Genomic DNA, 14,339 nt, shown 5'->3' with positions numbered 1-14,339 from the left:
TTCAAATACCAGAACTGGTCAAAAAAAGTTGCATTATATGCAGACGATCTCATGATATTTACCGATAACTTCGAGGACGCCAGTCAAGCAATAGAAGAAACGATAAACAACTTTGGTAGGGTTTCAGGTTACCTAGTAAACCAGGAGAAAACAGAGGCGATGAATTGGAACACAAGTCCTAATATTCCATAAAACAAAGACAGAATAAAATATCTAGGAATCATATTGGATAACGAAATCGATAAAATTCCACAAATAAATCTGAGTAGAGCTGCCAAAGACATGAGAAGACTACTCAGAGTCTGGACGGGACTACCACTTAGTTTTTTGGGAAGATCCAACGCAACAAAAATGACCATCCTTCCAAAATTTGCATACCTCTTTAACACAATTCCATTGGAATTTAAAAAAGATGCTCTGAAGAAGATCCAGGGGGAAATAGCTAGCTTTATCTGGGCATCCAAAAGCACGAGAATAGCCTGGAACAAACTAAGGAGGAGGAAAGAACAAGGCGGAATAGGAAGCCCTGGCCTGTATGAGTATTACAGATCGTTTCAATTTAAGAACTTTAGATCCTTACTACAGAAACACCAATTCTACCCAAACTATCTACAAAACATAACGGACAGAACAGACCACTTCCGTTTCAAGTTCGGACACCCAACATTTTTCAAAAAAATTAAATTAAAGACCCTATATAATGCGGTAAAGCTCTGGAATCAGATCAGGAACAACGTAAATATACTGTATTACAGTTCAATGGCCCCAATATGGGACTCTCCAGGGACACCTGAATGTCTGAAAGACTCCCTGGCCATACCATTAAAAAGAGCAGGAATGGAAAGATGGGGACATTTGATGGTAGAAAACACGATAATTGCATGGGACCAACTACACGCAATTACGGACGGCAAGTTATCAAAATTTAAATATTATCAACTGATCAGTTGGGCCAATACCTTGCCAGAAGGAAAAAAGAGTAATGAAAATCTTGAAAACGAAATGATAAAATTACCACTAATAAAGAAAGAAATATCAAAATGGTACTGGGCTCTTATCGGGGGAGGAGAAGAAGATTTCTCAGTCCCGGAAGCAATATGGAGGAAAAACATGCCTGACAAAGAATTAGACCTACAGACTATCTGGCAAAGATCCTGTGAAAAATGTTGGTCCTGTATAAAACCAGCTACACTAAAAAGGAATCATATGTTCACTATACACAGGGCATATTGGACCCCAAAGAAACTATCGAAATTTAAAGGAACAAATACAAAGTCTTGCCCCAAATGTGATGAGGAGAAGGCGGATGATACACACATGTTCCAGAACTGTCCCGCACTCTGCTCCTACAGGCAGGGGATTGGTAAGACATTGACCACGGTATTGGGAATCCAGATAACTGTAAGTACCCCTCTTATTATCTTTGGGATATACAACATCAATGAGGTGGGCATGGGTAAGCCAACTAGAAAACAGGAAAACCTCCTATTTGTACTGATATTGCTAGCTAGGAGGGAGATCTGTATAAATTGGATTAAACCATCACCACCCTCCCATGCAAACTGGTTAAATTCTGTAGTAAAACACAACAAACTTGACAGGAAAGGGAAAAGCCCCAAGAGAGTACATTTTTGGGAAATATGGGAACAACACTTTCAGTTGTACCATTAATTCCTATTGAGTCGCCGGTAAATAAAATCCAATGATTAAAGCGATGACAATAACTCCAGGCAGAACTCATCTCTGTCGAGTAGCCAGGAAGTCTAGCTCCTCCCCGAACCTTTGGAATTATTGCTTAAGATAAAGAGCATTGGAGAAACCTGTTTGGTCATGATTCCCAAAGGGATACTCCCCAAACTCAGTTGATAATAATGGGGCAGTGAAGGCACAGAATACGGAACCAACAAACTCCCGAAGCCTCCTTATCTATACAATCGCACAATGAGGATTAAAAAGAAAATTTTAAAAAAGAGGTGCGTTGGATGTGAATGTAACTGTGAGGTGCTATTGGCCTTCATATAGATTGAAACCAAAGGGAAAACTTTTTCTTTTATTCTATGATAAGAAAACAAACCCCAACACGGAAAAATTTGCGATGGGCCCAACCACGATAAAAAAGGCTGCAAAAATCTCCCCAGGCTTGCAATTTACACAGGTCAGGCGGGAAAAACTATAAAAGTGAAAAAAAACAACATAAGACAAACCACAATGAAGCACAATGGACACAGAAGGAGCAAGTCCAGGGGACAACCAGACCCCCCCAAGCACCCTGGTGGAACAGCCTAGGACATCGGGGTCAGGGAAGGCCAAGGAGAAGAAGTGTAGGAAGAAGTGATTCAGTCCGCAGAAAAACATCATCCTGATAAGGGAGGTGGTAGAACATCATCAACAACTGTTCATCACCTCCACTGTGTCATTGGCAACTGAAAAAGGAATATGGCAGTCCATTGTGGACAAGGTGAATGCAGTCGGAGTGCGGAAGAGGATAATAGAACTTCTGGCGGATATCACCGACTCCTGCGAATACCTCGCCCTCTCAATTTGCAATAACTCCACCAAACTGTGCAACCTGCACATCTTTTACCACCCCCCAGGCATGAACGACTCCTTCACTGACCTCCTCATGGAACTTCTCACAGCAAAGAGTTCCTCCAACGCTAAAGACATTTTCCTCTGCGATTTCAACGTACACTGGAATGACCCCAAGGATCCTCATGTCAACGCCATTAAAGACCTCCTGACAGAACAAGCCCTGACCCAATCTTGTTTACTCCCAACTCACTCGAAAGGGGCCACTCTTGACTGGCTCATCTCTAGGGAAGCAACGGTCAAGCTTATCTCTATAGACCCCTGTGATTGGTCTGACCACCACACCATTGCCTTCCTACTACCTGGCACCCAATAGACAAGGGCTCCACAGCCGCTGCTTCCTAAACGCTGGGTTAGAGACACTAAGAACCTAGACCACAAGGAACTCGAGGCTCGATGCATATCTGACGTCCCCCTCGCATATCACAACGGTCAGTGACTTCACAATCACTATTCTGCAACTATGTCCAACATTCTGGATGACCTAGCCCCACTAAAACTAAAAAGAACTTAAATCAAAGATAGAAACCCCTGGTTCACTGGATCCCTTAACATTGAGAGGAGATCCCTGCGACAATCCGAAAGAATCTGGAGACAGCACCACTCTGCCGCTCACCTAAAACTTCTCCGCCAGGCAAGAAATACATACAACAAGAACATCCTCAACTCAAAAAAGAATTCTTCAGATCGGAACTGGGGAATGCTCAGAACAGGGCCCACAAACTCTTCAAACTGTTCAAACACCAATCCAACAAACTGGCCAAAACATCAAATGAAAACCCCAAGTCGCTAATTTAATTCGCGGAATTCTCCTCGTTTTTTGCAGGCAAAATTCAAACCTTAGGTAACGAACTTAGTTCCGCCTCATATGCTCTACGCCCCCTGACCTGCCTCCTCCACCCACGCCGCCCCAACAGGCTTCACCTAAGAATCAAGCATACTGGACCGACTTCACACTCTACGACGCAGACTCTCTCTCCAAAATCCTATCTACCTTAAACCCCAACAACTATTTCAACGACCCGCTCCCCTCTAACTGCCTAGCTATCGTTGCCCAATCCAATATTCCTAGCTGAACTGCGATAATTAACGCCTCCCTCCGGCATGGATAAATTCCTGACTCTCTGAAAGTGAACAAAGTCCTCCCAATTCTGGAAAAGCCGTCTCTGGATCCATTCTCCCCTAACAATTTCAGACCTATTTCCAACATCCCTCTCTTAGCTAAAGTGCTGGAGAAGTGTGTGCAACTGCAGCTAAGTCTTCACATCAACAACTTCCACCTACTCGATGACTTCCAATCTGGATTCAGACCGGGACACTGCACTGAAACCACCATGCTCCACAACGTCGATGATGCCCTCCAAGCCCTTGACCAAGTCAAAACCTGTCTCCTAATCCTCCTAGATCTATCCTCGGCCTTCAACACGGTCCACCATGGGAAGCTACTCAAACGTCTCAAACTCAGGATGGGACTAGATGGCCGCGTCCTTGAATGGTTTAGATCCTTTCTCCAAAACCGATCTCAGAAATTCCTAATTAGCGGCAACCTCTCTTCAGTCAGGGTTGGAGTCCCTCAAAGTTCAACGCTGTCCCCCACCTTCTTCAACATTTGTTTAGAACCGCTTGCCAAAGTCCTTCGCACCGCAAATATATCCTACCATATGTACGCTGATGACACCCAGATCTACATCAATATCTCATCTCTCGAGGAGGTTCTCTCCCTGAATGAGGCCCTGAAGCAGACCGTCCAATGGCTCTCCTCCAATCAACTTAAACTCAACACAAACAAAACAGAATTTCTTCTAATTTCCCCTCCAAAAACCGACCCTGAGATTCATATATGGATTAAGGCCATCACAGCCTTAAATTGTCCACCGACCATTGTGGACTCAGCCAAATCACTGGGAATAACCTTGGATTGCAACTTGAACATGGGAGACCACATCAGCTCGATGGCCAAATCTGCCAGATTCCACCTGAGCTACCTATGGAAACTGAAACCCTTCCTTGATGCTCCCGACCTAAAAATGGCAGTCCAAGCACTAGTCATTTCTAGACTGGAATATGGCTGTTCCACCCTCTCTGGTTTACCCAAGATCTCCCTAGAACCCTTAAAAGCCTGCCTCAATGCGGCCGCCAGACTACTTACCGGCACAAGGAAATTTGATCACATTTCTGCACACCGGAAAGTGCTGAACTGGCTTCCTCTCGAGGCCAGAATTCATCTTTAGCTGGCATGCATCACGCACATGGCCTTTCACTCAAACTCCCCTGCATATCTTGCACAGAAACTTGTGATTTCTGGAGGAATCAGAAACTCACGGTCCGCCAGAGACCTCCTACTCCAGCCTGCACGCTTTCGGAAAAAAAACATATAATTGGGAGTTCGCTGGGGCTGCGCCAAGAATATGGAACTCCGTCCCACCCGCCATCAGAAAAATCCCCTCTCTTGCACGTTTCAAAAAGGAGGCCAAATCCTTCCTTATGAGCATATTCCCCGTCTAAAACCCTGTCCTTCAACGTGCACAGAGGCTATTGCCTCCTTCCATCGACCTCTCACCCCACCAAGAAACCTGGGGCCTGTCTTCAGCAACTGTAATGGTAACTGTACTTTGTGTCCTTCCATCCCCCTTGTACTCAGCACCCCCACCCTCCCAATCTATGGTATACTCTCGTGATTCCATGCCTTTTGTACAAATCTATGACTATGTAAAGCGCTATGATACCCTAACGGGTAAAGTTCGCGCTCTATAAAACACAAAAATAAAATAAAATAAGCACAGAAGTCAAAGTCACACGCCATGAAAGGGAGAAGGGGCAGCAAAATCAGAGCAGGAGGGCTGGCTCACACGACATGCTGCACACACATAACAGGCAGAGCACATCAACATTGACTACAATGTGGTACAAACCACAAACCGCACACAACAGAACACAGGACACAACGGGTGCTGCTTGTGTGTAGAAACTGGCCAATCACATTTGGCATTGCAGGGAAATGTGAGATGATGATGTACAAGTGCAAACCCACATCCTTGATGGTGTCGGAATGTCCACTGTCCCACATCAAATAGGCAGCTCCTCCCAAACAGTCACAATGTCCACTGTCACGCAGTCTGAATGTAAACATGTACAATGTGTCAACATACATGTTAACACAAAGTAAAAAAGCATTGGCATAGCCAATATGTCTCGCCTTTGGGACCTTATAAGTGATATGGAGTAAGTGTAAGAGTGACAGTGGGATAAATGACTGGATTAAACTGTGAAGAAGCACCATAGAACATAAGGACTGCCGGGGGAATCTAAGGACATTTTGCGAAATTAGAGGAAGTATATGGAAGGAGCAGTTCACAGTTTGTTAGTTGCAGGGTTAAGCAGGATCAACCAGAAGAGTGGAAATATTGCAATAGTTTGGAGGACTGGAGTATCGGTAACAGAATGTAAGAGAACGCAGTTGAGGCCTTCGCCATTTGTAATGAGACAACTGTTAGGTCAGTAAAATACAGCAATTATTAGGCACATTGGGCCCGTCGGGGCTCTGAGCCCCGGCACCACTGCACCTTCTGCACCAATGGTAGCCACGCCCCTGGTTTTTAAGGGGATACGGGGCAGAGGATGTGGTTTCGGTTAGGCTGTCGGTGGGGTTCATGGTTGCTGGACATGGGGTCACGGGTGGGTTACTCGGAGGCGTGGTGCTTCAGTGGTAGGCTGGGTTGGTCTCAGGGATGTGGGGAGTCAGCAAGGGTCGAGGTGCATTGCAAGGGAAGTCTGATGGTTTTCAGTCCTGGTCCCCCAAATTTGGAACAGATTACCCGAGGCCCTTCGGAAAGAAGGTAATCTACTACGCTTTAGGAAATCATTAAAAACATTTTTGTTTAGGGAAGTTATGGTTTCACACTGATTTGTACGCGGTGCTGTTCTTCTGATCTTTTTTGGGTGTTGTTCTTTGTCCTCTGGTTATGAGCGCCTTGAGACCTGCCGGTGAGTGGGCGCTATAGAAGACAAAATAACAATAACAATAACAACAATAACAATGGTTTCAAGGATGGGGGAAGGAAGGTCCGGACCTGGCTGACACAATGACCGCGTCCGGCTCGTCCCATCAAAGCCCTGGCAGCTCCCGGAGCCCCCGCCAGGAGAGAAGGAATAGCCCTGGGAAGAAGACTCCCCTCACCACCAACACCAGCACCATGGTTGCCGCACCAGTCGAAGGAGGCGGGGTAGGGAGTAACTAAGAGGGTGACTTGGGAGATGTAGAAGAATGGGAGCAGAGGGCTATAGAAACACAGGATGTGAAGGAGAGAGAGGGATACAAAGATTAGAGCAGATATAGGAAGTGGGAGGGGGAAGGGAAAGGGGTGAAGGGTTTAGGGGAGAGGAAGAATGGAAATGTGCAAATGTGCGAATGTGGAAAGAGGGTGTGAAAGGAGAGATAGGAATGGAGTGAGGTTTAGAGGAGAGTGGGAGGATGAGATAGAACGGAGGAGAGGGAGTCTGGGAGAGACGGAGGGTGTCGCAGTCCCAGACATGGAGTGCTAGCTCTTCTGTCTCATGCCCCTTGGCCCCCTGCACCTCCTCAGCCCCTCTGGATCTCAGGCAGTTCGGTCGGGTGCCTTTCTTTACAGTGCTCAGCGCAACCCCAGGCCAGTCACTGCGGCAGAGAGCTGGGAAGGCGTGCGAGGGCGTTGGAGACGGGGAGAAGCTCCGGGCGAGGAGACGGACAGCTCCGGTTTGACAACTTGTATTTTTGTTACGTTACCAGTAGTTAAAAATTAAAAAACTTGAAGTGCAGCTGGGCATTTTACGCAAACAAATCCGATAAGAGGTAACTGCTCTGCACTGCTCTCGCCTGTTTTTCACGATAGTCACAGACCATCACTCACAAAGGTTGATGCTGAGGCAATACCTTTATGTGTAACATCCCTACAAAAAGGACTTGCACCAAGCAACCATGTGCCCAGCGTTATTCCATAAGAGCCCTCCTCAAAAGCACAAGACGCCTGCAGTTTGTACACACATATTTTCATTTTTATGTGCTCACTTTTAACAGCGGTGAGTTTAGTTAAAAAAAAATACTACTTTAGGAAAGAGGTAGGAAAAAAATAATTGCAGCCTGTGCCGCGCCGTCAGCCCGCGCGACTGCTGAAGCCGGGAGCAGTAGGGTCGCAGGTCGTAGCATCGCTCTTGCTTCCTTGGTACGGCTCTCCCTAAAAACATACTGCCTGTCCATCATCGCGCGGGGCGGAGCCTGTGTCACAGAGGGTGTGTGGCCTGGGCTGCGGTATGAAGCGCTGCCCTCAGACGAAGAAAGTTTCATTTAAAACAACGCTCAGCCCCGGAGCGTGAAAGGATGAGCTGGAGCCGCTGCTACAGAGCAGGACAGAGCCGCCCGCCTTGGCACCTCCCCCGGAGCCGTGAAAGGCTGATCCAACTTTCCCTTTAAGGACCGGAGGAACCCCTTTAAAAGTGCCACAACACAGCCGGGAGAGGAGCGCCGAAGCAGCATAGTAAGACGGGCACTGGTGCCCACATTTGCACTCTCTGCCTGCCGCGCTTGCACTGTGACAGTGCGTGGCTGCACACGAAAGTTCACGTCTGGTGCAAACTTGTACACGGAGGCTTGGGTCATCAATGTGATGTCCTTGGCAAAAAAATAACAAGCGTGCGCCTCAGCAGCAGGGGAGGGGGCATGCGTGATTTCCTAGCGGGAGCGTGCAACCATATCGCACCGCGCGCTCCCGCTAGGAAATCACCACACGTGCACGCGTTGCCATTGGAAGCAATGCAAAGCGTGCACGAGTTTTCTGGGAAAGCTGTGCTGATGGCATTAGGTGTCTCTCTATGCAGCGCATGCGCGCTGCGTAGGTGAGACCTAAACAATGCATCTCCCCATCACATTGCAGAGGGAAATACAAAGCCTCCTCCAGAGCTGTCCGACACTTTCTTCTCTGATGTCGAAGAGGACCACCAGACATTCAACCACAAAGCCATCCTACAGCTCGTGGATGACCTCCGCTGCATACCTCCAGATGCAAGGTAGCCCAGCTGCCACGAAGAGACCCAACCCCCTGCACACACCACACAGCAGCCAGAACCCACCACCAGGGCTGCCTCCCAGGACCCACACAATGACAAAATGGCCTTCCAAGGGCATGTGCTGGTGTGCAAGGAGCAGCTGGCTAACAGGTGTGGGTGGGGTTTGACAGCATGGCAGACAAACTGGATGCCATACGTGGGTGTCTGTGTCCCATCTGGGACCTCTCACAGTCCCTAACAGACACCCACAGTTCACTCCATGCCCTCCAACGAACCATGGCCGACATTGCTGGAGTCCTGACTTGGGGGCAAGCACAACTGTCTACTCCGAGTGGCTCCAGTTATGTCGCCCGGGAGTTAGGACACATGCGGAGGTTGATGGAGAACATAGAGCTGACGCAGGCGGAAAGAGCGTCAGCCACAGCTGCACACCAGCGAGAGGTAGCTGGGTTCCGAAATGACATGAAGATCCTCCTCATGGCATTGCTTCAACAAGTCCTGGCGCTGATGACTGCTGCTGCTACCACCACATCCACATCTCTGCCCCCTGAGGTGTCACTGCCACAGACTACTGGAACCAGAACACCACAGCCCGCATGTGAGGCACCTGAAACAGCAGTGGATAAAGATGTGGATTAATATGACCTCCTGGTAAGAAAAAACAAGTAGCAATGATCTCCGCCATTTGGACTGTTGCTGCCTGGTTCTGCCCTCTGCATCATCACTCTCCACTGTCCCCCGATACGCTCAGCGACACTTACCTTTGACCTCGACATGGACTGCCATATTCCGATTGGTCACCAATGACAGAGCATTCAGGCTGCGGACTGAGCTGTTCCCTATCCGTTGGACTGGTCATTCCCTGAAGGACTCTGGCTGGCCCTCCATGGACCAAAAATGCAAAGTGGGGTTTGCATGGCCCTGTACTGTTCCTGTTACAACTTTCACAATCATTCACACAGATGTGTCATATCCACGATCTTTGATGTGTGGAAGCATGGATGTATGTAGGGTCAGTGAGTTCCCCTTATGTCCATGTTGATCATGTTGTGGGACTTGGGTCACAGGGTGACACATTGCCGATTGCGATCCAGGTGGCGGTAGCACCATAACAGGGACACCTGCATCAGTTACTTCCTCATTTAGCTCAGGACGGAACCACGCCCAGAGCCCCGGGGTCATTGTTCACACCCTTACGTTGGACTAGCATACGCCAGGCCAGCCCACTCCACTTACGCTTACAGGGGGGACGACAAAGCTACATGTCCCAGGTCTTCCTTGTAGTGATCTGCTGATCACGGTTCTAGTTGTCAGCATGCCACAGCCACTCCCTCACGGCTGGTTTACACCCACACCACACCCATCCAGCACAGGCGTCAACGGACACGTGACCCTGCAAATAAAAAGACCCGGGCGCACCTGGTGGATGCCATTTCCACTCTCTATCTGGGTGTGTTTGTCTACATATTAGCCATGCATGGGGGCCTATGGTGTTACCACCTCGCATTCCCCAGGGCCGGAGCTTACATGATGGCATCCGCAGCATGATACCCAATCATAGAGGGTCCATGACTTGCGGGTCAAAGACTTGGTGGCACCGGACACACTTAGGCTGGCACAGGCACACCGCCACGGGACGGTGACTTACTGTGCACTGAGGTAGGGGCACCTTAAGTGCTGAGCGGGTTTGCAGCCTGCAATGATGCCCCATCCTGGCGGTCCGGACTGGTAAGGGTTTGTGTGAGCCCTACTGGACGGCAGTGTAGCGGCCAGCTCGTTCGTACCACCACGTGGCTTTGCCTTGTGGTTCACAGAGTTAGTGACACCTAAAGGGCTGAGCGGGTGTGCAGTCTGCGATGATGCCCTGTGCACTGATATTTACTCGGCCATGGCAAAATCAAGACCAAGAATCAAGTGTGACCTTGTGGTTGCCAAGGTCTCGTCCAAAGATGACTCTGTGATTCTCATGTTTCCAACCTTACATGCATGTTGAGTGTTGTACTTTTGCCACAGAAGGTGATTTGATTGGGTTATGATTTTGTACGGTTGCTGTCACATATCTTTGTCATGGGGGGCTATGTGGTGGTGGCGGCCCTGTGTGTGGTGGCGGTGGGTGTTGTGGCCCTCTTTGGTGTCCGAGCTGCATGATCGTTGGCTCCATGGAATCTGTTGCTCTTCATGGGTGACTCTGGGCTGGGCTCCCTTTCGTGGTGCAGGTTGTCTTCTGACTTTACACGAGGTCAGATCAGGTGTTAACTTCCTGGTGCTAATGCTCCTTATGGCCTGTTTTGTGATCTCTTCACCGGTCTTTCTGGTCATTGTGAATGTTGTGAAGTGGTGTGTTTGCTGCTTTTTGCACGGAAATGCCTACTCTGCATCTCATTAGCGTTAGTTGCTGGGTCATCCGTGGCAATGTTTTTTCTGGCTGCTTTCGCGAGTAAACTGGTGATATGTGGTATTTGCACCAGCTTGTGAATGGTGCAATATATTTATCGCCACTTTGGCTGAGATAAAGTGCTGTTAACTCAGCATTAAGTGTTTGAGAATATACCCCCTAGTGTCCAGTGATTGGTTAGTTATATGACCCGCCCTGTAAAAGCCTCTATTCTCTCCAGAAGTAAAAACCTGTGCCTCGGATGGAAGTTGTGGTCCAGCTACAGGTGGGCCGCTCAACCCCCAAGCTGTCCAGGCAACGTATCGCTACATACTGCTGCTTTATGCTGCCTGTGGTGGCCGGGGTGCACTTGGGTACTGGAGGTCTCTGGCACTGCAGAGGGGACTTCACCAGTAGGAGACACCCGCAGCACAGCCCGTGGGCAAGGTAAGTGATGGTGCCTTGATATTTAAGAAGAGGATGGGTGCACGAGCAGTGATTTTTTCTGATACTTTTGAGCAAAGGAAATAGCATTGGCCGTGGGTACTTAGGCTGCCGGATTTTACGTTTGTGTAGGAGTTTTGTGTGTTGTTACATACAGGTGGGCAGATTTACAATGAAAGTGACTCAGTGCATTACGCAAGCCATTTGGCTGCACAGCACTGAGTCACTTTCAAAGCACAGGGATGCAACATATTTCCAACAATATGTCGCATCTCAATGCTTCCCCCTGTGCTGGCGCACAAACTACAGCAAAGCGCAGATGTAGGCACCCTTTACACCATGGTGCAAGGTGGCCTGCGTCGTGGTGAGATAGTTTTTGTGCAGGAAGTGGCACCTTCCTGCACAAAAACAATCACTACAGGCATTTTCCTCTTTCAATGCATGCTGTAGAAAGCAGCATGCATCGCAAGAGATAATAACAAGGAAAATTGAAAAAATGTCTCCTCTGGAGGCGTAGCATTCACACGCATTTCCAGATTGATGATTTCTCGTAAATCTGGAAATGTGTCTCATTCCATGAGTGTTGCATGGGAACACCCACAGCAACACTCATGGAATGCCCCTTTCACCCAAAGTGCTGCATGTAAACGGGCCTTATTTACAAGGACAGGAAAAGACACGCAGGGTGGCTTTTCCTGTCCTCGTAAATATGGAGCAGTAAGTTACGCCACCAGTGTGTCACAAAAAGTGACGTACTGGTGGCGCAGGGAGCTTTTAAATCTGCCCCTGGATTTCTATCACTCTTTGATACCTTTTGTGTGGCCGAGAAAAATGGATACCCTTTTTGATGTGCGTGGTCGCATGAAAGTGGCAAAGATGTATTAACACAAAGAAAATTGCTAATAGAGGTGGATGAGCCGCGTGGCATGAGGTAGGCACCGCAAGGGGAGATTAGGTAGCGAAAGCAGGGGAACCTAAGATAGAGCTGGCCTTGTAGTGTAAGGAAGGGCAGCTGAACGAAAAGAGTTCTGCTAATCAGCAGGTAAACCCTGAAAGCGTAGGGAGACTGCACTTAGGTTTCAAGGCTGCATGAACCACTTAGAAGCCAGGAAACATGAGCATGGGAGTATTTAGCCAATGGCAATCATCAGGTTGGACTACTATCCAGCTACTAATTACTACCACTAGGATGCCATCAGGTAAACAGGCGCTCTAGAAATGCTGTTTTAATTCAATTAAATTTCAACAGCCCTATTACAACAGGTCTTCCAGCAACGCATGCGCGCCATGCCCAGTCTCGACCTAAGAACGGGGAGAAATAAAGAAATGTCTCCTCGTTTGTTAACATCCAGCGTAGCACAGAGAAAGGCCACGTAGGGGCCTGAATCTGTCCATACGTCAAAACCATGCGCCTGCTAGAAGTAGGCGTAAGGCTTGATGCACCATGATGAACATAGAAAAAGTTGGAACAGTACTGGAGTTGCGTCGCGCCCCTGATGCAACTCCAGCCACACCAATGGAGTCGGAGGAGGTATCGCCATAATCCACAAGAACACCATCAAGGTCTCCACAAACACCAACAACACCCTCACCACCGCCGAACACATGCACTTCAAGATCCACACGGACCCCAAGACCAGCCTCAAAGGCTCCCTTGTCTACAGACCACCCGGCCCACATCCCCAAGTCTGTAACTTCATCACCGATTTAATCAGCACACACGCACTGACCTCCACCGACTACATCCTGCTCGGCGATCTGAACTACCGTCTGGAAAACAACAACAACAGCAACTCCTCCACCCTGGTCGACAACTTCGCCACCCTCGGACTGAAACAGATCGTCACAATCCCGACCCACATCGCCGGCCACACGCTCGATGCCATCTGCTCTTCCAGCCCACACGTTGCCTTCAGCCACGCTTCCGAGCTCACCTGGATCGACCACCACTGCGTCCACTTCACCTTCCAGATAAGCATCACACACCACCGCACCCCACAGATCCCCCTCCGACGCTGAGGCAAAGTCACCAAGTACCTACTAGATACACACCTCGTACTCAACACACCGACCAGCCCCACCGACCCCGAGGATGGGGCCCGCACCCTTAGACTCTGGATGGAAGACTGCGCCAACACCTTAGCACCAGTGAGACAACACACCGACAGAGACACCAGCCAGAGAGCCAGCTGATTCACCCCGGAGCTTCTGGCCTCCAAGCGTACCTGCCGGAAACTTGAAAACATCTGGCTCAGCGATAGAACGCCCGCCAACCGAGCAGCCCACAAAGACACCATTCGCAACCATCACCACCTCATCAGGACCACCAAAAGAGCCTCATTCAAAGACCACCTCAACAACAAAGCCCACAACAGCAAAGAGCTATTCAACATCGTGAAAGAACTCTCCAATCCTAGCTCCTGCACCAACGACATTCCGCCTTCACAAGCCATGTGCGACACCCTCGCTGCCTTCTTCCACCACGAGATCACCGACATCCACAACAGCTTCAATCCCCCTCTGAACCCTACGGACCCCCCCACGACGAACCCCACTGACCACGACCTTCAGACCACATGGACCAACGTGAGCACCAAAGACATAATCAACACCATAAACACCATCCACTCAGGCTCCCCGTCTGATCCTCTTCCCCACCACATCGTCAACAAAGCTGACAGCCTCATCGCACCCCACCTGCCTAACATCATCAACCTCTCCTTCAAGACCGCTACCTTCCCTGAGAGCTGGAAGCATGCCGAGATCAACGCCCTACTAAAGAAACCCAAGGCGGACCCGAGCGACCTCAAGAACTTCTGGCCCATCTCCCTGCTCCCGTTCTCAGCGAAAGTCATCGAAAAGATCGTCAACACCCAGCTCACCCGCTACCTAG

Source organism: Lissotriton helveticus, chromosome 8 (assembly GCF_964261635.1).
Source record: "Lissotriton helveticus chromosome 8, aLisHel1.1, whole genome shotgun sequence".
Lineage (NCBI taxonomy): Eukaryota > Metazoa > Chordata > Amphibia > Caudata > Salamandridae > Lissotriton > Lissotriton helveticus.
Note: the sequence above shows the minus strand (reverse complement) of the source record.